This window comes from Lissotriton helveticus, chromosome 7 (genome assembly GCF_964261635.1).
Source record: "Lissotriton helveticus chromosome 7, aLisHel1.1, whole genome shotgun sequence".
In the NCBI taxonomy this organism is placed as follows: Eukaryota; Metazoa; Chordata; class Amphibia; order Caudata; family Salamandridae; genus Lissotriton; species Lissotriton helveticus.
In genome coordinates, this window is record NC_136068.1 from 717,860,392 (window position 1) to 717,886,330 (window position 25,939).

The window sequence follows — 25,939 nt, forward strand, 5'->3', positions numbered from 1 at the left end:
TTTGGGTTACCCCATTTTTATAATGGTGGCCTAAACGAGAAGAAGCTGTTTTTTAGCCAAATTCCTAGCTAAGTCCAAAATGAACTTAGTTGGGACCTGATGGGGCCTGCTCCTTTGATCCAAAACCAATCCCATCACCAACAGCGCCTCATCCTGCAGGATATTGGTATATAGGCTCTCGATGTCGAAGGAGACCAACACCTGCTGGTCTCCATCGAACATCGAGTTTTCAATTTTATGGATGAAATCCATAGGATTCCTTATGTAAGCACGAGTGGCACTGACAAATGGTTTTAAAAAGGTGTCTATATACTTGGCTAAAGGCTCAAGTAATGAGCCACAAGCGGCGATAATTGGGCGCCCAGGAGGTTTTTAACTAACAACACAAGAGTGCCAGTACTGATCAAAATCAAATTCTGCAATAATAAATATACCTCCTAAACAAGAAAAGGAATTCAAGAAAGGGTATTGACTACTTAATAGTTTTTTATTTTAAAGTATTTTTGACAGATTTCAAAATTTAATACATAGTGCAAACAATTTTTACTTCTTCCAACAAGGCAAAAATATATAATTAACATACACACATTCATTCATTCAATTCCACAAACATATCACAAGTAACCAGATTCAAGTCAGACACTCGCACTAAAGGGATATATTCCGAACATATCCAATGAAACAAATAGAGAAAGAGAAAGCCACAATCTACAAAAAGTTATAAATAGTAAACAATTATTTACTAACGTACATTCCTAAATCTCGAATCATTTGTATAAATTTATTTGTAATGAAAAACGGTAATGTACAAAACTAGGAACTCCAGGTTAGACTGTTTGAACACCTGGATGATCCCGTAGATCACAATGGCGGGGCCTACGCGTTTCGAATCCCGCTAAAGTTCATAGGTATTCTCTTCAGGGCCTATTGTAGAGATCTGGAGAGACAAAGACAATAAAAAGGAAAGGAACATAAGTGATGTCAAAAATTTAAATTTTTAATTTCTTAAGAACCCATTGAGGGCACATCAGGAGCACTACTTCGCAATGCAACACTTGGTCAACGCTTGAGCTTACCAAAAACTTCTTATTATTATCTAAGACAAACTTGGGTTTGTGCTGGAAGGAACAGATAATCATACAAGGTCCCGTACCTGAATGGTGGAACAAAAAGAAATAGGATGGTCCTTAGGTTGTATTATATTAGGAAGCTTTACTAACAGTAACACTTAGATGGTCCACTTACTTATTTTACGCTCGTCAGTCGAGGTGTCATTTTTTAGGGGCGAACTGAACGATTGTTACAGTTCCCAAATTGGAGGGTTACCTGGGGATATACAATTTACTTTAGAACCATTGTGGCACATAGGGGCGAAGCAAAAAGTCGTTCAAATTCCAATAAATCTAGCTGTGAACGAAATGTGTGAGAGCAGGGCATAGTTTACGTGATGTGTCGCTCTATTGTTTACTTAATCTAAAGCTCACTTCCACTTTAGTTAAAGAATGATTCTACCTGGGGCAAGAGGACACGCTATACCAACAGTCAGAAAAAAATACTATTATTAGAGTGGGTGCTCTTACCGGATGGTGTGGGTCTTTAAGCTTGACCCCATTCGAATATCAATATTCGTATCGCTGGCCTGCCAAAGGAAAATCAGAAATGGAGTCAGCAATAACTCTTAGCTGGAATTCCAAATAATCAGCACGTCTCCGTAGTCCGCCTCAGAATTAGTCTTACCGGGCAGTTAGCAGAGATTCTGCACCCGTGCTCTATTTCGGCTGGAGTAACGGACAGTTGAGTCTAATTGCGGCATCGCGGTATTCTAAAAGATAGAGCGACATCCAAGTAAATGCTTTGAGCTACTGACTGAGCAGCGGGGGCAATTCTAAAGGCAGGCAGAGTGGAATAGACTTACTTTCGTGAAAAACGGCTAGCGATCCCGGCGGCGTCCTCCTAAGCACTGATTTCTCGCGCATGCGTAAAGAAACCATTTCAAGGTAGTGTTCCTTTTAAAGGGGCTGGAGGATCTCATAAACCAATCATAGGACACCTTCTGGTTAGTAAGTCGAAGGTTTCAGTGGGACATTCGAGCTACATAACAAAGCTCTTATAGAGTAAGATCTTTTATGTTTCGTGACAGCAGAAACAGAAAAGACATAATCCTAGAGTCTGTAAATCTCACTTAATTCATTAAGACCCGACGTCGCAGTGTCAAACTTAACTATTAGAAAGGCCTCTCTTTTGGATAATTTGAGGTCCCAATCGCCGCCTCGTGGATCTTTTTCAACCCTGGATGTCACAGTCCACCTTAAATCATTAATATCGTGATTCATCCTAGTCCAATGGTTGACCAGAGGCGCATTTTCCACGTTCCTCTTTAATCTAGATTTGTGCTGGCAGACACGCTGGCGCACTTCTTGATTTGTTTTGCCTATATAAAGGCGGTTACAAGGACATATTATTCCATAAACTACAAATTTTGTTTTGCAGTTACTGAAAGCATTGTGCTTCCAAAAAATTCCATTATGTTGGAATAGTGACCCTTCTAACGTGGAATTGCAACATGAGCACGTTCCACACTTATGATGTCCGATGACTGGTGGCATCCCTAACATTTGGCGCAGATTTGGCTGCGGTTCTGATGGCATGGCAGCTCGTACTATGTGATTGGCTACACTATTCTCTTTCTTGAATGCAAACAAAGGGAGATCCTTTAAACTGGCATCCAAGTTTTTAACTAGATGCCAGTTATGCCCAATTATGCGTTTAAGCTGGTTAGCATTGGGGCAAAATGTAGTCACACATACTTGGCGCTTAAGATCTGGTTTAGGTTTTCTTTCCAATAACGTCTCTCTAGGAGTCCATCTTGCCCTCTTCATGCAATTTTTCACAAGTTTTTTTGGGTATCCTCGGTCACATAATTTGGACACCAAATTATTTGCATGATGCTGATAATCATCCGGGTACGTGCAGTTTCTACGGACACGTAAAAACTGTCCGTAGGGGAGATTCTCTTTAAGGCTTCTAGGGTGGTTGCTGTCGAACAAGAGAGCTTTATTGCGGTCAGTAGGTTTGACATACAAGGTGGTTGCCAATGCACCTGCCTTCGGGAATACTTCTACATCCAAGAATGGAATTTGGGTGAATGACTGTGTCATACTGAATTTGATGTCAGCAGTCCTTGAATTCAACCAATGATGGAACTGGGACAAGCTGTCATTGTCTCCTGTCCACACCATGAAGACATCGTCTATAAAACGAAGCCATACGCCAATGTTATGGCCGAATGGGTTGTTGTTATGTATATACGTGTTTTCATACATGGACATAAAGAGTACTGCCAACTCCGGTGCAAAGGGGCAGCCCATAGCCACCCCTTTGACCTGGTAGTAAAAGTCTTTATTGAAGCAGAAGTAATTTTTTCTTAGCGCAAAAGATGCTAAGGAGACTAAAAATTCTGTGGGTACTCTCATAGGTCTCGGTCTAGAATCTAGGAAGAAGGTATGCACAGCCAGTGCTTCGTCTTGGGGAATTTGAGTGTAAAGGGACGTTACATCAAGAGTAACCAATATGTCGCTCCCTTCACGAAATTGTACAGTCTCCAATTTTTTAATGAAATCCGTGGTGTCCTGTAGATATGACACCACCTTACTCATGAATTCTTTGAGAAAACAATCCACGTACTTAGAAATTGGCTCGAGCAGTGAACCACATCCTGCCCAATGTGTCTGCCCGGGGGGTTATCCTGATTTTTATGGATTTTTGGAAGTACGTAAAACATCGGTATTTTGGGATGTTTAGTTTTAAGATAATCGAGTTCTTTGGGTCCTACAAGCCCTTGGTCGAACCCGTCTTGTAGCAATATAAACAATTCATTTTGTAAGTCTTTGGTGGGGTCTTTTCCTATTCTGCTAGGGGCCTCGTAAATGAGGTCCTTACTGGTCATTGGTGACAGCATGCTCCTAGATTGTGACAACAGCTAAATACTACACTTTTACCACCCTCCTGCTGAATTGACGTGGCTCATTTGCAAGACTTATTGCTTGGATTTTTGAAAATCCCTATGACTTCAGTGATGTAACATTGATAGCAGCACCCCAAATAGGCAATTATTTCCAGTACCACTGCCGACTAGAGCCAGAGGAGTTCTTACAGAACTGGGAGCTTGTATTAGCTCCGCCTGATTCCCTCAGCTGCAGGTGTCAGACTACAGTGAAGCACCTGTGAGAGCACTGTAAAGGTCTCTTCGCATGTGCACTGAATAGCTGGAGAAGCAGTATGCATGCTCACTTTTCTGAATGCAGTGTGAGCCATTGGGCCCTGGCTGCCTGACACCAGCAGAGGTCAAGGAAGAAGTTATACCCATCTTGATTTGTGGTTTTTGGAGACAAGACAGTTTCAGTCATATGGGTGGAGGGCAGAGGAAGGTGGTTAATTAAGTAATATTGACTTGCTTGGAAAGTATTCTTTGTTTCATTTTATGCTAAAGAAATGCACAGGTAACTTTAAAACAAGGTCCTGGGTTTTCTAATGCACAATTCTTCCATATTAAAATTAGAAGTATGAATAGTTATTCTTCTGAGACCTGTGAAAACTGTCCAAAATCTCAGAAAACAAGGTTTTGCTTCCCAGAGCGAATACTGAGAGAGGAGGAACATGAGTAATTGTTATACAGAGTACTGCAGCAGAGGTGGGCAAGCCAACAAATGAACATGGAGGGCCAAGCCAAGGATCTGTCTTGGCTCTAAGAGCCCATCTTGGCTCTAAGAGCTCACAGACAAGCTGAGCCATGGGAACGTTTAGCATGGAAATCATTCAACAAATGTCATTTGAAAATATAATAAAGTATCTTCAAAATTCAAGAAAATATATTTCTTTAACAAGCGTTTCACCATTTGCATATCCAATTTTATCACTGTAGTGAGAGGCGTTTATTAAAAGTGAAAGTTTTTAAACATGAACTTGAAAACATTCATGCCCCACCCAGATGACAATGCTATTAGTGAACGAAGAGGCAAGCCAGTTGTCATGTGAACCCTATGTGTGAGATATATTCTTATTTTACATGGAGCAACATTATGGTTCATTAACTTAAACACAATAAAGATTTTTGTCCAGCGCACATGCTCATGTATTTCAAGGTTTTCTCATATGCAGTAATGAAAAAATAAGTGGCACAACAAAATAAAAGAATTGCCTTGGATCAAACAATGTACTCAAGTGACCAACCTTGATTAATCCCAGGTAAGACTTCTGGTTTCATAATGTGTAATGCAGCCATTGGACTGATAGTCCTTTCTCATTCTAGTTGGGAATCGAAGTTCTTGGTACCTAAGGTTAGAGCGTGTGTATCGGACAGAAGTCACATGAAAGCGCATCTCATTTTGAACTTGACGACTCAAGAGGGCCTCGAGCTGAACCAGAGCCTGGTATTTGGTTCCAACCTTCAGTGGTACACCCACCACTATACTATACTATATTTTACTATACTATACTATACTATACAATACCATACTATACTATACTATATTATACTATACTATACAATGCAGCTGACCTTCTTGTATCTGAGCACTGTGTGAGGGGAACTGGCGTTGTTGACAATTGTTGCACATTGTGTGTTTGCTTATACACTGGCTTGGTCTGCTGCTGCAGATGATGTCAATGTTCTGTGCATGTGAGGGAAGCTTACATTGTTTTTGACCAGATCACCGGCAGTAGGAAAAAAGAGGGGAGTAATCACCCTAGTGAGTTCTAAGTCAAAAATAACATTCAAGAGAGTAGAACACGATGACGAAGGCAGACTTCTGCACACAAGATTGAAAAGAGGAGAAGAAACAATATCGGTAACAAATATTTACGCACCGAACACAGAGGACATAGTATTCTGGGAGGGGGTAACCAGGAAACTGGAAAAGTACCACACAAACAGCCTAAACGTCATCGCAGGCGACTTCAATCTAGTCCTAGATCACACACTAGACAGACAGACACACTCCAAGACAAGACCACCTGCCACCCACAATATCCTGAAAAACATCTGCAACAGACTTCAGTGACAAGACCCATGGAGACTACAGCACCCAGACACTAGAGACTATACCTTTTACTCCACCCCGCACAACACCTGCAGCAGAATCGACTACATCTCATCTCTAAATCACACACACACCTGACGGAACACACAGACATAGCAGCTAGAACGGTCTCAGACCACTCCTGCATTAGCCTACACATGTCAGGGAGACATAATGACCAGACTATCCGTAAATGGCGGTTCAATAACATAACGCTAGCAAAGAAAGAGGACAGAGATACAATAGAGAGCGCAATCAAAAACGACATAGCGAAAAACGACACAGAGGAAATGAATCCGAAATGCCTGTGGGAGGCCCTGAAAGCGACCATAAGAGGGAAATTAAAGCCATTAGAGACAAAGAAGCTAAATCACAGCTGAACAAACTAGAAAGAGACATCAAAGTACTAGAAGCAAAACACATAGAAGGCACCACAAACTCAGACCTCCACCTAACGCTCACAAGCAAGAAATATGAGTATAATAGAATCCTCAGCGAGAGAGCAGGTATGTGGATCAGGAAATACAAATAAATCAATCTGTGCGAGGCCAACAAGGCGGGGAAAATACCGGCGTCATACCTCAAATGTAAACAAAGACAGCACTCCATAGCAAGTGTCACAGACAAGCAGAACAAAACACACACAAGCCACTCAGAAATACTACAAACCTTGAGAGAGTTCTACGAGGAACTCTATACAAAGGACGACAACATAGATGAGACAGGCACTACAGACTATCTAAAAAGACTCAACCTACCCAAGCTACTAGACGAGGAAGCGAGACAACTAGGCCAAGACTTCAAGGAATCCGAAATAGCAAACCATCAATGTACTAAAAGACAACAAAGCACCGGGACCAGATGGCTATACAGCACCCTTCTACAAAAAATTCAAAGAACTCCTAAGCCCAGTCCTGACTAAAGCTTTCAATCACTGTGCAAAAGAAGGCACAGTAACAGAAACAATGTCACAAGCCGATATCATAGTCATCCCGAAAAAAGGCAAAGATCCACAATGGCCCAAAAATTACCGCCCAATTTCGCTAATCAACCTTGACTGCAAGCTGTATGCAAAAGTACTCGCCACCAGACTTAACAAAATACTACCCCAGCTGATCGGAAATTCTCAAGTAGGGTACATGAAAACGTGCATGTCACACGACAACACCAGACTCCTATGCCAGGTGATCGAACACTGCCTTAACTCAATCAACCCAGCCGTCCCCATCACGCTAGACGATGAAAAAGCATTTGACAGAGTCTCCTGGCACTTCCTTGAAAAGTGCATGCAAGAATACAACATAGGGAGCGAATACACGAAGAAAGTCATGGCACTATATAAAAAACCAACCGCAAAAATCGCCATAAACGGGGGCTCATCTGCCCCGTTCATACTCGAAAGAGGCACGAGACAGGGGTGCCCTCTATCGCCACTACTATTCTTGCTAGCACTAGAACCTCTGATCACGGACACCCTGGCAAACAGAAACATCACAGGAATAACAATAAATAACACAACAGCCAAAATTGCAGCCTACGCAGACGACCTCCTAATTCTGACAAACAATCCATCCGAATCCTTACCAGCACTCATGAACACAATAGAAACATACGCCAACCACTCAGGCTATAAACTCAACAAGGACAAATCGGACTGCATGCCACTAAATGTCCACACAACCAGAGAGGATATAGGGAACATAGGTCTAGTGTGGCTGCCAAAGGCCATCAAATACCTGGGTATCCATTTCAAAAGAAACCTAAGGGGCATTCTAGAACTGAACGAGTCAAGCATGCTAAAAAAAGTAAAAGACCTACTAGACTCATGGTCACCCAAGTTCATCACATGGTGGGGCCGCATAGACACCATCAAAATGATGATAACACCCATAATCAATTACCTATCGAACATGCTCCCCCTGCCCATGACAGAAGAGTTCCACAAAAGACTAGACCTAATGATCAACAAATTCATATGGCAGGGCAAGAAGGCGAGGATAGGACTCCGCAAGCTGAGACTGGGGAAAAAACTAGGCGGACTCAACCTAGCGGACCCGAAAACTTTCCAACTAGCATTCATAGCCAGACAAGGAATACATTGGTTAATATCGGGACAAAAGTAGACGCCAACGTGGCTAGCCATAGAGAAAGCAATGCTAAACAACACCACCCAACTCACACTACTCACGGCTAACAAAAAATCACTCAACAACAACCCGATCCTAAAGTTCACGAAACAAGCACTACTGAAGATAGACATCAACCTAGAGGTCAGCATCAAAAACTCAAAGTGGGAGACACTATGGGAGAACAACAAGATCAAATACAGAGGCAAATCCTTAGACATGAGCACATGGAAGACGAATGGGATACATTTCCCAATACAACCAGAACACGAAGGAACGCCACACACTTTCAACAACCTGCAAAGAGAGCACAACCTACCCGACATGGAACTCTACAACTTCCTAGCCATAAAAACAGCCCTAACGAAATCAAAGCTACACAAACAAACCCCCTCGACCTTCCAGCTCATGGAGAACATAAACAAGACAGGCCACCAAGTCTCACTGCTGTACAAAATACTCAGACCAGCCATGTCTAAGCTCAACAATAAGAAAAAGGCCTACTGGGAAAGCCTAACTGAGACCAAACTGTCCGAACAGGAAATACAAAACCTCTGGGAGTCCCCATCCAAGAATATGATATCTCCAGTACTCGCACAAACCAAATTCTGGATACTACACCGAGCCTACTGGACGCTGGCACGCCTGGCATCAGTTGATCTAATAGACAATGACACCTGTTGGAACTGCGGATCAGGGAAAGGAGACCTAGAACACCTCATCTTCAGCTGCTCTAAAGTAAAAAAATTCTGGAAACAGATGCTAGATTTCACAAACAAAACACTAAACTGCACCCTTAAGGAATCATTCGCCACTATAGTGACAACGCAGATATCACAGGAAATTGCGACCCAAGAAGACAAGAACCTACTGGACTTTCTCCTCACGCGGCAACAAAAACAATTCTGACAAACTGGAAGGACACCGCCAAGGCCACCTTCAAAAGCTGGCTCAACTGGGTGATCTTCCTAAGAGGGGCAGACACGACCACCCTCAGAAACACGCCAGGTAGACATCAATGCAGAGCGATGTGGTCTAAACTTGACAACCACATGCACACCTTCAAACCACCATAGACACAATTGTCTCCGTACCAAACAATGGATAACAACGAGGTCAAAGCTCCGCTTATCCACCTAACAGACCTACTAGTTTCTGTCTATACCAACCGCTACCACCAGACACTTTTGGTTCTATGTTATATGTTTGTTACATGTTCTTTCTGTTTATAGTCAACGACGAGAATGTAACCAAGAAGTGCAATTACAAGTCTGTCAGTAGATGTAACGTGTAACCTGTAAATACCAATACAAATATATACAAAAAAATAAATAAAGGTCAATATCCTTGCAAAAAATTCAAGGTCATATGCTGCTTGATTCACAACGATCAAACTTGTTTTGTGTTTGTCAGGAGTATCCAACACTGTTTGAGGCCTTTACAATTTGCATTGGCTACAGCAACTACCTTTCAGGGGTCAGCCGCTCTAGATTTTGTAAAAATCTTTGACTGTATAAACTGGCCCTTCATGTTGCAATAACTCCACAGAATTAACTTTTTTCCCCGTTTCCTCAATTGTATTGCCACACTATATAATGTCCCGTGCCTGTCACACACTCAATTAAAATTGGTGGACAATCCTTTCACATACCTGTGCATTAAGATAACTGTAGATCAGAAGAAGTGCTAGGGCTTGAACATGATGCTCCTGCCTTGTCACACGAAGAGTGAGTTAGCAAATGGTCTTTTTTCCAACATCCATAATGGTTTGATTGACCCTATTTAAAATTACTGCATTGTCACGCGTGGCTTTACATCACAAGTCGTTTCTACGACTTGCACTAGGTGGCGTGCAACACCGGGGAATGTGTCGGATTTTAAATCCAACACATTCCCTGCTGTTGCACTAACTGGAGTAGGAATAGTAATTTATACTATTCCTAAGTCCAGCACGCCACCTAGAGCAAGCCGTAAAAACGACTTGCGAAGTAAAGCCATGTGTGGTAACAACGCGGTTGTTGTAACGACTGCGTTGTTACCTACCGCGTGGTAACACCACACGTTGTAACGTGACATATTCGCAATGATACAATACACAAAAAAGCATACTCCTGCCATTCTCCTTCTACAAGAGACTCACCTATAGGGTACCAGTGCACCTTCCTTGATAGGCAGAGATACACCTGGGTGTTCCATGCAAGCTTCAATTGATATTCTAGAGGTGTTGCCATGCTTTTAAACAAATCCTTCCACACCACCCCACACCTTGTATCAATGGTCCACTGCTGTGAAGCAGTGGGGCGATGCTCCTCCGCCATAGCAGAGGAGTCGCCACTGGTAGAACACCAATGTCAATCATCTATAGCAATAATCGTCAGTATTGTTGAAATAACAGCTTGCCATAGTATAACTTCACATAATTTGTCCTTTTTCTTTGCCTGTGACCGGACCTTGGACGCTGCTGTAGCGCACCGGCGCTGTGAAACCCCGAGTGCCTTTTTTCACCCTGATAGCGCCACCTCTCGCCGGACCCGCTTCGCGGGTCCCGCTTCGAGGCGCTGGACTCCAGTGGGTGTAAGAGTCACTAAAGACTGTTGTGGGCGCAAGTGTGAGCAGGGCTGCGAGCGTGCTGGCAACTGGACTCCGTTTCCCAGGAGTCCCTGATGTTGCTGTCCTGCCCGAGTCACCTGGGCAGCTCTCCCTGTTCAGACACGCCCACCTCCTCACGGCTAAAACCACCGGACCTGCCTTCATCGTGGGATTTGTCCTTTTTCTTTGCCTGTGACCGGACCTTGGACGCTGCTGTAGCGCACCGGCGCTGTGAAACCCCGAGTGCCCTTTTTCACCCTGATAGCGCCACCTCTCGCCGGACCCGCTTCGCGGGTCCCGCTTCGAGGCGCTGGACTCCAGTGGGTGGAAGAGTCACTAAAGACTGTTGTGGGCGCAAGTGTGAGCAGGGCTGCGAGCGTGCTGGCAACTGGACTCCGTTTCCCAGGAGTCCCTGCTGTGGCTGTCCTGCCCGAGTCACCTGGGCAGCTCTCCCTGTTCAGACACGCCCACCTCCTCACGGCTAAAACCACCGGACCGGCCTTCATCGTGGGATTTGTCCTTTTTCTTTGCCTGTGACCGGACCTTGGACGCTGCTGTAGCGCACCGGCGCTGTGAAACCCCGAGTGCCCTTTTTCACCCTGATAGCGCCACCTCTCGCCGGACCCGCTTCGCGGGTTCCGCTTCGAGGCGCTGGACTCCAGTGGGTGTAAGAGTCACTAAAGACTGTTGTGGGCGCAAGTGTGAGCAGGGCTGCGAGCGTGCTGGCAACTGGACTCCGTTTCCCAGGAGTCCCTGCTGTTGCTGTCCTGCCCGAGTCACCTGGGCAGCTCTCCCTGTTCAGACACGCCCACCTCCTCACGGCTAAAACCACCGGACCTGCCTTCATCGTGGGATTTGTCCTTTTTCTTTGCCTGTGACCGGACCTTGGACGCTGCTGTAGCGCACCGGCGCTGTGAAACCCCGAGTGCCCTTTTTCACCCTGATAGCGCCACCTCTCGCCGGACCCGCATCGCGGGTCCTGCTTCGAGGCGCTGGACTCCAGTGGGTGTAAGAGTCACTAAAGACTGTTGTGGGCGCAAGTGTGAGCAGGGCTGCGAGCGTGCTGGCAACTGGACTCCGTTTCCCAGGAGTCCCTGCTGTTGCTGTCCTGCCCGAGTCACCTAGGCAGCTCTCCCTGTTCAGACACGCCCACCTCTATCACTTCCCCTATAAACAGCGCACGTCATCCCCGCTGCGCGGGACGTGCGCGGGACGTAGCCTGGGGCTAAGCCCGGGCAAAGGGCGGGCCGTTTGAGGCCGTTAGAGACCGGACCGGGCCTCTCCCCTTGGCTCTATTATTGTTTGTTTAACTTTTGCCTTTGTCTCCTACTAGTCCTTGAGGAATTCTAAGTATAGACACAATGTCTGTGCGCGAGTGTAGAAACAGGGCAGCCAAAGGGAAGAAGATGAATGGGACTCTCGATGATTTTATAACTAGAACCAACACTGCCATTAATGTAGAAATCAACAAAATGCAGCAGAGAGTCTCTATGGACCTTGATGCTGCTAGAAGAATATCGCAGGAATTGTCCTTAGTGAGGAAGTCATCCCTAGGCCATCTTGCTTTAGCCAAAACTCCCGATCGTAGGGTAGGTATTGCTCCTACCCTGACGCAGGCAGTTGTCCACCAGATCCCGGTTTCCCCACTCCCCGTCCAGATGGGGGGCTACCTCTTCCACCAACCCCCAACCGTACCCCCACCATGGGTGTGTTGGAGCCGGTAAAGGGATCTCCAATTGACATATCATCTGACCCTAAGGGGGAGGGAGGGAGGAATCCTTCCATACTTAAAGAGGGTACTGTCCAGAAACGTAAGCGCCATACTACATCTGCCTTTTCTAGGAAGAAGGCGAAGGTTGTAAAGGCCCAGATTCTCACGAGCGCTAACCCTATAGCAGGAGGGGTGCCCACTATACTCTCCCACTCTCCTCCCCAATCCTTACCACCTATGGCCCTTAACAGTAAAACCAATGTAGGAACTAGTCGGGTGGATTCAGAGGGGGAGCAGGATCTAGTAATAGATGGTGAGAACGAAGGGGTCCCTGTGTGTGTGATAGGGGGAAGAGATGTGGAATTCTTAACGATTGTCTGGGAAACACTAAAGAAACCTCTAGCCCCCCTGGAAGTCAGACTATCGCGTATAGAAAACCAACTGCTTGAGACAGAAAAAAGCATATTAAATTTAGCAACTCTTACTATAACTGATCATAAATCAAGCAGTACATCTGGCCCAATCCACCCCATATTACCATCCACAGTTCCCACACCCTTGGTCCCTGTAACCAAACCCATTCCTAAACCCCGCTCTAAGGCTACTATAAGTAATAACACTAATGGCATAAAGGAGCTACCCAAGAAATCGCTTGCGCAATCTGTTCCAGCCACAAAGGCAACTGGACTCCGTTTCCCAGGAGTCCCTGCTGTTGCTGTCCTGCCCGAGTCACCTGGTTATGTTTAGCGAGGACATGTTTACCTTTTTAATGCAACACAGCTCAACCAAGTACGATTGGATGTTTGGGGTGATCAATGTTTAAAATTACACCTATGGGAGGGCGGGGAATTTTGTGTTGAATTGTTCACAATAATGGGAGCTGGTACACCTTTCAGCAGTGGGGATACATAAGATGGATAAAATATGTACCGGTGGTATAAAACTCAAAAGTGAAAACTATATGTGTCAATCTGAGATGGAATAAATCGAAGACGGTTATATGTTTCTTACCAGCCTTTGTATAGAATAATAATAGTGAACTATGGGTATTGTAGTTTAACGAATGAGGGAGGGTGATATGATGAGGCACGAGGAGGCAGGCGTATAACACAGGTGGTTATAATTAAGTGGAAGGTTAACATTCAGTACGACTTTGGAAATGAGAGGAAGAAGTCACCAGAACTCTCGAGGTATGGGTTTATGCGATTACATCTGAAACAAACAACTGGGAAATAAAAGGGTAGTCACCGGGTTGAAAATGTTTTAAGGATCGGTAAAGTTTGAAAGTATTTTGGGGACCGACTAGAGAGCAGCGCTAAGTGAATGATGGGGCATTTAACAAATGTTATTTAGTAACATGAATTTCAGCGGGCAAAACGTTGATTATGAGCTTTAAGTTACAAACCTGTTTATCTGACACGAGGTCTATTCGTTGTATAATTGGATAAATCATAGTCATTTTGAAATATAACCTAACAGTCATGTTTTTTAATAATTGTAGTGAACCCCTGACGAAGTGCAAAGAAAGGCACGAAATGCATTGGGTGACGGAAATGATTTAATCGAGGAATATCTATGTAACATTCCATGCTACAGAACAAGGCTTGTTATGGCATGTCTACAGCAACAAGGAGTTTAAATGTGAACATAGTTTGTCTAACATGTGACCGATAAACCATGAACAGCGTAATAGTTGGAATAACTACAACGAGAATAAAAATTGATGAACTTGAACTACTTTTGGCATCAGTATGTTGCACTTTAAGCTGTGCGTCCGGTGTGGGGTGCATTCTCGCCCCACTTTCTCCAGTGATTCTTCAATTCACGTGGTTGGGCAGACCGCGGTTCCGGGCCAGCACGCTAAACAATGAAAAAAACGATCGTTTACCTAACAGGAAAGAATTGGTGTGCACTCTGTCACTATTTTTGTGATTCATATACTCTTCTGTCCACCCGACGAGTAGCACCCATTGATTATCAAATAACAATCTACAAAAGGACGTTTGTCACATGCAGGACTATCTGTACATCTTTCTTCGAAAATGATAAGTACGGACTACCTTTTTTACGAAGCATAATAGCAGATGAAAATCGGCTGGACTTATGGTTATGTTTAGCGAGGACATGTTTACCTTTTTAATGCAACACAGCTCAACCAAGTACGATTGGATGTTTGGGGTGATCAATGTTTAAAATTACACCTATGGGAGGGCGGGGAATTTTGTGTTGAATTGTTCACAATAATGGGAGCTGGTACACCTTTCAGCAGTGGGGATACATAAGATGGATAAAATATGTACCGGTGGTATAAAACTCAAAAGTGAAAACTATATGTGTCAATCTGAGATGGAATAAATCGAAGACGGTTATATGTTTCTTACCAACCTTTGTATAGAATAATAATAGTGAACTATGGGTATTGTAGTTTAACGAATGAGGGAGGGTGATATGATGAGGCACGAGGAGGCAGGCGTATAACACAGGTGGTTATAATTAAGTGGAAGGTTAACATTCAGTACGACTTTGGAAATGAGAGGCAGAAGTCACCAGAACTCTCGAGGTATGGGTTTATGGGATTACATCTGAAACAAACAACTGGGAAATAAAAGGGTAGTCACCGGGTTGAAAATGTTTTAAGGATCGGTAAAGTTTGAAAGTATTTTGGGGACCGACTAGAGAGCAGCGCTAAGTGAATGATGGGGCATTTAACAAATGTTATTTAGTAACATGAATTTCAGCGGGCAAAACGTTGATTATGAGCTTTAAGTTACAAACCTGTTTATCTGACACAAGGTCTATTCGTTGTATAATTGGATAAATCATAGTCATTTTGAAATATAACCTAACAGTCATGTTTTTTAATAATTGTAGTGAACCCCTGACGAAGTGCAAAGAAAGGCACGAAATGCATTGGGTGACGGAAATGATTTAATCGAGGAATATCTATGTAACATTCCATGCTACAGAACAAGGCTCGTTATGGCATGTCTACAGCAACAAGGAGTTTAAATGTGAACATAGTTTGTCTAACATGTGACCGATAAACCATGAACAGCGTAATAGTTGGAATAACTACAACGAGAATAAAAATTGATGAACTTGAACTACTTTTGGCATCAGTATGTTGCACTTTAAGCTGTGCGTCCGGTGTGGGGTGCATTCTCGCCCCACTTTCTCCAGTGATTCTTCAATTCACGTGGTTGGGCAGACCGCGGTTCCGGGCCAGCACGCTAAACAATGAAAAAAACGATCGTTTACCTAACAGGAAAGAATTGGTGTGCACTCTGTCACTATTTTTGTGATCCAGCCACAAAAGCCACACCACCCACAAGGGCTAAACAACAAAAGTCTTACTACCCAAAGACACAGGGGGCGAAATATAAGGAGAAGCATCGCGGGGGTTATGTTGACCTCCCCCCGGACGTTAGACCTTATGTGGTGGTGCTGACAGGTGTTCCGGAAATTGCATACCACCAGCAGGAAAACTTTGGGTCACTGAGAAACAAGGTAACACACTGGCTAAATGAAAACAGGCCGTTACCCGCTCACCTGAGAAGTAAAATTCTCATGGTACGTAGGGTACCATGGATAGGCACCTCCTTCAAATCAATCCCAGGTGACTTTATAATTGTTTCCTTTGATGACCCCTATGCAGCACACCACATATGCACATGGTACGATCACGGGGGGAATTCGACCATAGTAGCTAGACCCCTAACCTATTTCTATCCCCCGCCTTCACGTCCTAAAAATGGGGGAATTGGCCACTGTCTAGAAAACATGCATGGGATGATGCAGTAGATTGTTGGCAGGGCACACAAGGGAGGTGGGATGGGGCACCTACCTACAATAGATTCGGCTGTCTCGAAGATATCGATTGACTCATTAATAATACGCCTTGTACAGCTTTTCCTGAGGACTTGCCCCCATCTCCACAGCATCTTATTGCTGCGCAATCTCGATGTATTCCTGAAAATCACAATGCATCGGAAAATAGGGCTTTGCCTAATGAGGGTAGAGTAGCCGAATTCCGACTAGCTGATATAATCCTTGAGCGCCTTAACAACAACAAATCAAGCCAGGCAGTCCCATCTCACGACAACGCCAAGTGTAACCCCCTTTCCGGGGAGCTGTTTGTAACAGGTAGGCTACAGTTAGAGGGATTTATTCCCCCAGAACCTCCTTCACCCGAACTGGCCAACAGTCACATTCCATCACCGCTGTTGATCACGGGGGGAGAGCTATATTGTTCTCCGGTGGCGGAGCCTGCAACTGAGATTGTTGCCCTAACTACGGCTGAGTCCTCTAGTGCTGTTCCCAGCACAACTCCTAGTATTGTTTTGGTCCACCCCGCAAACGACCAGGTGCAGGGCCTAAATAGAACCGATGGGGAGGGTCTGAAGGTACTCAGCTTGAATATAGCAGGCCTTGCCCGGAACATAGACATACACGATTGGAATTCCTTTATTGAACACTTCGGGTTGTGCCTATTCCAGGAAACCTGGTGTTTGGAACCATATCGTAAGGTGGGGTTTACCACCTATTTTGTTCCTGCAACACAATCACAGGGAGGGAAAGGCCGTCCTTCTGGCGGTCTCCTTATTTGGGCAAATATCTCGTTAGGTCTTACTATTAGGCACATAGCTAATAAGTCACTGGATCTACAGATAATTTCTGTTAGAATGCCACAGGGGGGGAGTAGCCTCGAAGTCTTTAACATCTATGTTAGGGGGGCAAGGGGTGGAACATCAACACTGTCCACTACGGGTATTGAGGAGGGCCTTAGTTCTTGCGCGCCCGATGCCTTAGTGATACTTGCAGGGGATTTCAACTCACATTTGAACCCCTGGCTAGCGAAGATATATTGGGCACTTGGGAGGATGATGCCAGGAGAGGTATTCCACCCCTCTCACTGGCCCCTATTAGAAGCTGGTCCCAAAATGCTATTGACCTCAATGTACTCTGCCTGGAACATGGCCTTAGGGCCACCAATGGTAGAACTAAGTCAGACCAGTTAGGAGCTCATACGTACAATAGAGTGGGTCATTCCTCGCGAATTGACTTCATTCTGTTGAACTATAGACTCTGGGCACACTTAACCGATATGGAAGTTATGCAGTCCCCTGTCAGTGACCACAATCCTCTACTCCTGTCCTTGTCTTCCCTCATGAAGGGTACTCCCTCAGCCCTAACTCCTTACGTCTGGAAAACAACACATGAAGTAATCCCCTCTAATTGTGCCAGACGGTTAAAATGGAATACCTTTGTGGCAAATGACGCCAAGATCTGGGAGGCCAAATCTATAATGACTAACATCGCAACGCGGTTAGACTTATTAGGACCCATTGACTGTGACCCTGAGGTTCCTAACTTGTTTTCTGAAGCAACCACCGCGTTGGGGGAACTTTTTGTGGCTTACCCCTCAGGCTCAAGGCGCAGCGCAAATGGTAGACCAATGCGCAACACGGGTTGGTATTCGCACGCCTGTAGTGTCGCCAAAAAAGAACTGACCAGGGCGGTAAAAGCTAAGGATGGGGCTCAGATTAGTTGCGCTAGGCGTCACTATAGAAAGATCTTGGCAAAGGCCAAGGCTGAACACGAGAACCAGTTCTGGCAGGATCTACTGGCAGCCAGCCTTAGGAAGGACTCCAAAGGCTTTTGGGACTTAATAAGAAACAAGGACAAACCTACGGACTCGCTCATAACGTGTAACATAACTGAGGGAGCATGGCTTGATCATTTTTCTAAGCTTTATGCAGTGAGCGAGGCCTATGTCCCTATCGAGGTGGCTCAGCACGCCCCGGGTAAATCGGAGCCCAATGAGGACTCCCAATTAAAAAGAAGTAAAGAAGTAGAATGGGCGATCAAGCGCCAGGTCCCAAATAAAGCGGCGGGCCCGGATGGCCTTCCAGGGGATCTACTCCGTGTTAATTTGGTCGAGTGGGGGAGATTATTGCTTCCGTTATGAATGCTGGCTTGGCTGGTGCGGCCTTATCAGATTCTTGGAGGGGAGCTGAGGTCGTCCCTGTCTTTAAGAAAGGGGACAGGGACGACCCTGCCAATTATCGCCCCATAAGCCTCGACAGTTCCCAGAAGGTGGCAGGCAAGGTTGTCTTAGGAAGAATCACGCAGTGGATCGAAGAGAACAATATTTTGTCAGACTTCCAAGCCGGTTTTAGAACTGGCACAGGGACGATCGAGCAAGCACTCCGCTTGCTGATGCTCTACTGGAAAGTGGTTGTACTGGGCAAAGGCAGCCTGTACCTGGCATTTATAGATCTTAGGACTGCCTTTGACCTGGTCCCACGAGAGCAGCTTTGGAGTGTTCTCGATACACTGGGCATTCCCCCTTACCTGCTGGATATGCTGATAAAATTCCACGCAGACAACTTTGCCCAGATCAGGTGGGGAGTCCAGGGACAAAAAACATCACGCATCCCTGTAAATAGAGGTGTCCGCCAGGGTTGCGTGTTGGCCCCCACTCTGTTCTCGTTATATATGAACGGAGTGGTGGAGCATCTGCTACAACATCCAGCAGATGCCCCCTCCCTGGCGGGGAAGAAAACACCTACCCTCTTATTTGCAGATGACACCCTCCTGATCTCTAAGACACCAGCGGGTCTAGAGAGTCTGCTACACAGCTTTAAAACCTTCTGTGATTCAAGAGGTCTGGTCATAAACACGGGGAAGACGAAGTTCCTGGCTTTAAATCCCCCAAGGAAATCAGTCAAATCACCTACACTTGATCTAGTCCCACTCGAGAGGGTCAAGGAGTTCGACTATCTTGGCATCCGTCTCTGCGACTCCATGAGTTGGAAATCCCATCTCCAAAAGATGTTGCTGTCCCATAAGAGAGTGACAGGCGCCCTTCTTAAGAAACATCGTGGCTCCTCTCACAAACCAATTGCACCGGCCCTGGATATTTACAGGGCACGGGGTGTTAGTGCAGCTCTCTTTGGTGCAGAATTATGGGGTGTGAAGAACGTGAACCACCTGGCCCGCTCCGAAAATAAATTCCTCAAAGATTTAATGGCCCTTCCTCATAATACTCCAACTATTCCCCTTTTACTAGATATGGGCATTTGTTCGATCAGTGATCAAGCGAGGTTGCGCCCGCTCCTCCTATGGGCCCGTATCTGGAGAGTCCCTGAATTGTCCAGCTATGCGGATGGCTTAAAAGAGATACTTGCATCGCCCGGCTGGGCCAAGATTCAGTGGCTAAGGGAAGTCAAACATCTCTTAATTAACTTGGGCCTTGAGGATGACTGGGACAACAGATCTGCCCCGCCAAAGTTAATATTAAAAAAGTTATTCTGGTCTTGGGTGTCTGAGGGCAGAAAAAAGGATGCTAACCTGTGTAGGTCATCGACAGAATTTCTTTTGGTAAAAGATGTGCACTTACGAGAGCCATATTTGGATTCTGTCACAGTTCCTTGGGATAGGGCCCTTTATTACAAATTCAGGGTAGGCGTCCTTCCAGTGGGAACTGTGACTGCCAACTGGAAGGTCCCGGCACAGACTTCTCCCTTTTGCCCTTGCTGTTTACACAGATTAGAGACAGTTCCCCATCTGCTGTTTGAATGTTTGGCCTATGCAGCACCCCGTAGCAGATGGCTGAAGCCACTCTGTAGAGTCCTTGGGACTAGGTCGCACAGGGAGGCCTTAGGAATTCTTAAAACGGACCCTCGTCCCCTGTTCGCTATTGCAATGGCTAAGTTTTTAGGCTGGGCATGGCGTATTAGACTTAACAGACTATCCTACCTTGTTTGAGTCCATCCTACACTGTTTTATTGAGCTAAATACCTAAAGTGTTGCATAGAGCTATGTATTTTATAATGTTCACTTTTTAACTGTTTTAATGTTTATGTAATGCTTTTATGATATCAATTGTAATAAAAGCTATTACTTACTTACTTAATTGTGATTGAGCATGATTATTTAAGAATGTCTTGTTCTATCAAATCTTGCTCATTGGGTGTAATACTAATACCTACTTAAGAAACATGGCTAACAGAGTGTCTCGTGAATACATGAAAGTTTAAAACTGCATCGTAAAAGCATGCAGAAGTGTCACAAACTGGTTGAGATTAAGTCATTCATGACAGAGAGAGAAACCTACTAATGTTCTGTGATAATAATGTGAAAAGTAATAATGCAAATTGTAGTTTAGCAAAATATGATTCTGAAAACCCTTAAGTAAAATGATTCCTGTTTATAGTTTCTTTGACACGTAAATCTAAGAGAAAGTGCTTGCTTATCTTTTAATGAATCATAATCAGACTATGCTTATAAGTTTAATGAAATGATGCTTCTTATATTATTTCTTATGCATCTTTATTTCTCTAAATGTTTGCAATATTAGCATGTTTATTCATTAGAAAATGATGATTTAGTAGCGTTTCCATGTAGGCCTCAAGATTTTTAAGATATAGAGAGTTTGAATGTTTTAGGAAAGAGTTGATAAACACTCTAAAGCATTGGAGTGAAGTGGGTTGTTGGGAAGGCAGATGGGAAAAAAGAAGAGGATACAACAGAAACTTTACCTGTGTATGCTGTGAGGGAGACCAAATCTGGAGAATCCAATGCAACAGCATATTCTATGAGAAAGTACCAGTGGCTGGGTTTGTTCATGTGCCTTGGGCTAGGCAGGATATATTATGATTTACAAATGATTTCCTTAGGTTGAGAGAGAAGCCAATAGAATGGTATAAACAAGTGGCGAGGTTTGTTAAGGTTTCAAGCGTTTTCTGGAAAGATTTGGATGCTTGGTTTGACATTGTAGTCCGAACTGATTTGTGGTTTGAGTGCAAAATTGCTATAGACTGGCCAAAAGAAGAGTATCTGAGAGATCAAAAAACAGGAGCACAGTCAGGAGAAGTCATGAAGAAATATAATCAGTTTATCACTTATTTGAAGGGAAAAAGTTTGCCAAAAGAAACAGATTGGGTGAAAATAGACAGAACTTTTCAGGAAGGAGTCGGTTCTTGCGTATTATGAAAGACTTTTGCGGGCATTTAAACAGTATAGTGGTATTGAGAAGGTTCCTGGGAAAGATATGGGACATTTTGTGTATCGGTTTGTGAATGGATTGAGACCAGAAATAAGTGCTATGATTCAGCAGCATTTGATTTGTTGGCAAAGCAAATCGATTGACGAAATTCTTCGTTGTGCGATATATTGTGGTGATTATATGGATTCACGTCACAAAAAGTTAAAATATAAGCTAGTGCTGGCTCACGGGGAAATCAGCAAAGAAAGGTCGATTTATGAATGTGAATACAATTTTACAGGAGCTTATCAGGGAAATGGTCGAACTGCTACTGGAATGGGAGGTGTAGTGACAAATACTGCGTCAAATTTGATACCTCAAGGGAGAGGTCGTGGAGGCAATTTAGAGGAAATGAAGAAGAAATTCATGTGTCATGGGTGTGGCAAGTTCGGGCATTGGAAACGCGAGTGTAGATATATTCAGTCAAATACAGTTGGTGGCAGTTGATAGATACATGAGTAGATGGAACAAGACAAGAACAAATGAATAATGAGAAAATGAATCAACAAAATCAGAATCAGCAGATGTCGGTGGGCAGAGTACAGGGACAGTGAATGCCCTAAGCGCCTATGCAGAATGTGAATGGTCAAGTACAATGGTACAATATAAACTTGGGTTTTCATGGAAATTATCAATTACATTCAAATGTACAGGTGTCTCCACAGTACTTGATTCAGTTGGAAGGGAGCGATTCAGATACATCGCAGTGACGGTGCCTGATGGGGGAGGAGTAATGCGTACTTGGCGCATCCTTAGAGGTAGATCAGAGTGGTTCTTATGTGGATGGCGAGGTTGACGGAAAATCTATTACGTTCTTAGTAGACACTGGTGCTGCCCGTCACTGTGAGAACTGTGGAAATCCCTAACCTATCCCTCTCGGGAGAAAGTATCCAAGTCATAGGAGTTTTGAACAAATTGATTAGGAACCCAGTGACAAAACCTATGAAAGTACAAATTGGAGGTTTTAAAGATTTACACATTTGTGGTGTGTGACACCCGCCCAGTTAATCTGTTGGGGAGAGACTTACTTTGCAAAACGAACTGTTCCATTTATGGTACACCAGATGGGATAGCCTTCCATATGAAAGACGAGGATGTGGTGTTTAAAATGGCACAACAAGAGATGGAAATAAATAGCTTATATCCTCTATTTACAGCAAATGATTTGTCAGATGAGTTAAACAACAAGGTGTTGTTGGATGTGTGGGATTTTTCGGGTAAAGACATTGATCTGATGAAAGAAGTAGCTCAATTCGGATTACTTTAAAAAAACAGATGCAGAATTCCTGAGAACACCAGCTTACAAAATGAGTCCTGAGACAATTGCAGGAGTAATTCCTGTGATTGAGATGTTGATTGAACAAGGTATCCTGAAAGAAATTCTAGGGAGTCCATGCAATCATCTATCATGGGAATTTGCAAACCTACTGGGAAACATAAAATAGTTCAGGACTTTCAGAAAATTTATCAAATTGTGATACAGTTTTGTCCAATAGTGCATTTCCAGCTGTGATTCTGTATCAAATTCCATGTGAAGCAGAGTGGTTTTCAGTGATTGAGTTGTGTCAAGTATTTTTCTTGATACCCTTGCATCCAGCTTGTCAATATTTATTTGTGTTCCAGTTCGGAAATCGTGTTTTGGCATGGTGCAGAGTTCCACAAGGGTATACTGAAAGCCTCACAATCTTTAATCAAATATTGAGGAAAAATTTAGAGTCATTGGTAATGCCTAATAATTCAGTATTAGTGCAGTATATTGATGACTTATTGGTTGCATCAGGAACAAAAGAAGCTTGCATTACTGATACAATTGCCCTACTGAACCATTTGGCAGTAGGTGGGCATAAAGTGTCGCCAGCAAAGGTACAATTTTGTAAAAAAAAAAAAAGAGGTCCTTTATTTAGGACATAATATTGAAAAGGGAGTTAGAGTGATCCAACTGGAATGAGTATCGGGGTACCCTGTGTGAGCCCCCCGAATTACACCCATTGACAACCAAATTGCATTGTGAACTGCTGTTATAACTGCACTGCTTCGGAATATCTGGTATCTGACAATTTCTGTATCTACTGTGTTTTCCTATGATGCTTATGTGACAAATGTAATCCCTGAAGGTGCTGACCACCCCTTTATTTTTGTTGCAAATAAAAAGAGTTTAAAACAAAAAAAAAGAAAAGGGAGTCAGAAAGGTGTCTCAAGATCGGATTAATGCCATATTGCAAATGAATCCGCTGAGCACACAAAAGGATGTTCTAATGTTCCTGGGAATGGTTGGATATTGCAGGGAGTAGATCCCAAGTTTTTCACTGATAGCCAAGCCATTGCAAAAGCTGACACACAAAGACATGTCAGATCCTGTACATCTGGATGAGGAATGCATGAGTTCATTTCTTGAATTGCAAGACAGTTTGTGTCGAGCACCAGCATTGGGAATGCCCGACTTCAACAAGAGTTTTGCACTGTTTTGCAGTGAACGTGATCATTGTGCACTTTCAGTTCTGACGCAAATGCAAGGAACCGCACGCCGTCCAGTGGCATATTTTTCAGCCACATTGGATCCTGTGGCTGCTGCCTTACCTGGTTGTTTAAAAGCAGTTGCTGCTTCTTGTGTGAGTTTGGAACAGAGTGAGACGATTGTAATGGGACATCCATTGAGAGTGTATGTGGAGCATTCAGTTGAGATTTTGTTAGCGCGAACTCGCACACAGCACCTTACAAGTAGTTGCCTAACAAAATGTGAACAAGTGATTTTGTAAGCAGAATGTGCCACTGACAAGATGCACAAGTTTGAATCCAGCTACACTATTACCGATTGCCATTTGTGAAATGGTGGTAGATGAAGCAGATCATGATTTTCTTGATGTGACTGAGTTGTGTACGAAACCGAGACCTGATATACAGGATAAGAGATTAACTGAATCTGATCTTGGTTTTTTTGTGGATGGATCATGCTTGCGAGCTGCATATGCGATCTGTACAATGGTGGGTGTTGCTGAAGCATCTTGGTTGAAAATGAATTCAGCACAGATGGCAGAATTAATTGCACTCCCCAGGGCATGTTGCATTACAGAACAGATGCGAGTTACAAAGTTACGGATAGTCAATATGGTTTCAGGGTGGTGCACTATTTTGGGCAGTTGTGATCTCCACATGGGTTTATGACCTCTTTAGGTTCACCGATACAAAATGGAGAGTGTGTAAAAAAAACAATTGATGGCACTACAACTGCAAGCCCAAATTGCGGTAGTAAAATGTTCAGAACATAAATCTGGTTGTGACTATGTCATAATTGGCGATAAATATGCTGACGAAATTGAGCGCTGTTGTGCTTTACATTCACATGCAAACAATGGGGAATATTTGAAAGAACAAATTGATTCATCTGAATGCAGACTGTTTTCAATTGTTGAAACATGGGAAGAAATTAGAGAGTTACAAGATTCAGTTACCGAGGCAGAAAGAGAAGGGTGGATTAAAGCAGGATGCACAGGCAGACCAGAAGATGAAGTGAGGGTTTACACAGATGGGATACCTGTATTTCCAGATAGCTTGGTGTTACCAATGGCAAGAGTCTGCCATGGTCCATCTTATCTAGGCTGAGATGCTGTGATGAGACTTTTTAAACAAACATGGTACAATCCCAAGGTCAGAGCAATTGCAGAAAGTTTGTGCCAAAGATGTGTAACGTGTCATCAACAAAATGCAAGGAGGAAAACAGTTGTTAATTTGAGTCAAATTGGGAGAGGAGGTTGTCCATTTACTCGCATGCAGATGGACTTCATAGAAATGCCTCCTTGTAATGGATTAAAATAGGTCCTGTTTTCATGTTAGGTTGAAGCATATCCCACGCAATGTAATGACAGCCTAACTGTTGCTAAACTGCTGCTTCCAAGATTTGAGTTTACAGTCTTGTTGGAATCAGATTTTAATATTGAAGTTGTGTGAATGCTTTGCGCTGCCTAACAAATTGAGCAAAAACTGCATTGTGCTTATCGACCCGAAGCATCAGGCATGGTCAAACAAGTAAATGACACAATAAAATCATGATCAGCAAAGGATTGTGCGTCAACCTCACTGAAATGGTCTGATGCATTGCCACTGGTGTTGATGAGTTTTAAAAGTATTCCAGACAGAAGAAAAGGACTGTCCCCTCATGAAATAATTATGGGGAGCGCTATGAGACAGCCTACAGTCCCAGCAAATGAGCTTGTGAACATATCTGATGGTTTAGTGCTGGATTATTGTAAAAGATTAGCTGACGTAGTGCGTTCTATGTCTCACCGGGTTGAAGAAATTGCCACTACTGTCCAACAGGAGAAATCACATGACTTGTGCCCAGGTGATTGGGTGCTTGTAATAAACACGTGAGAAAGACCTGTTTGGAACC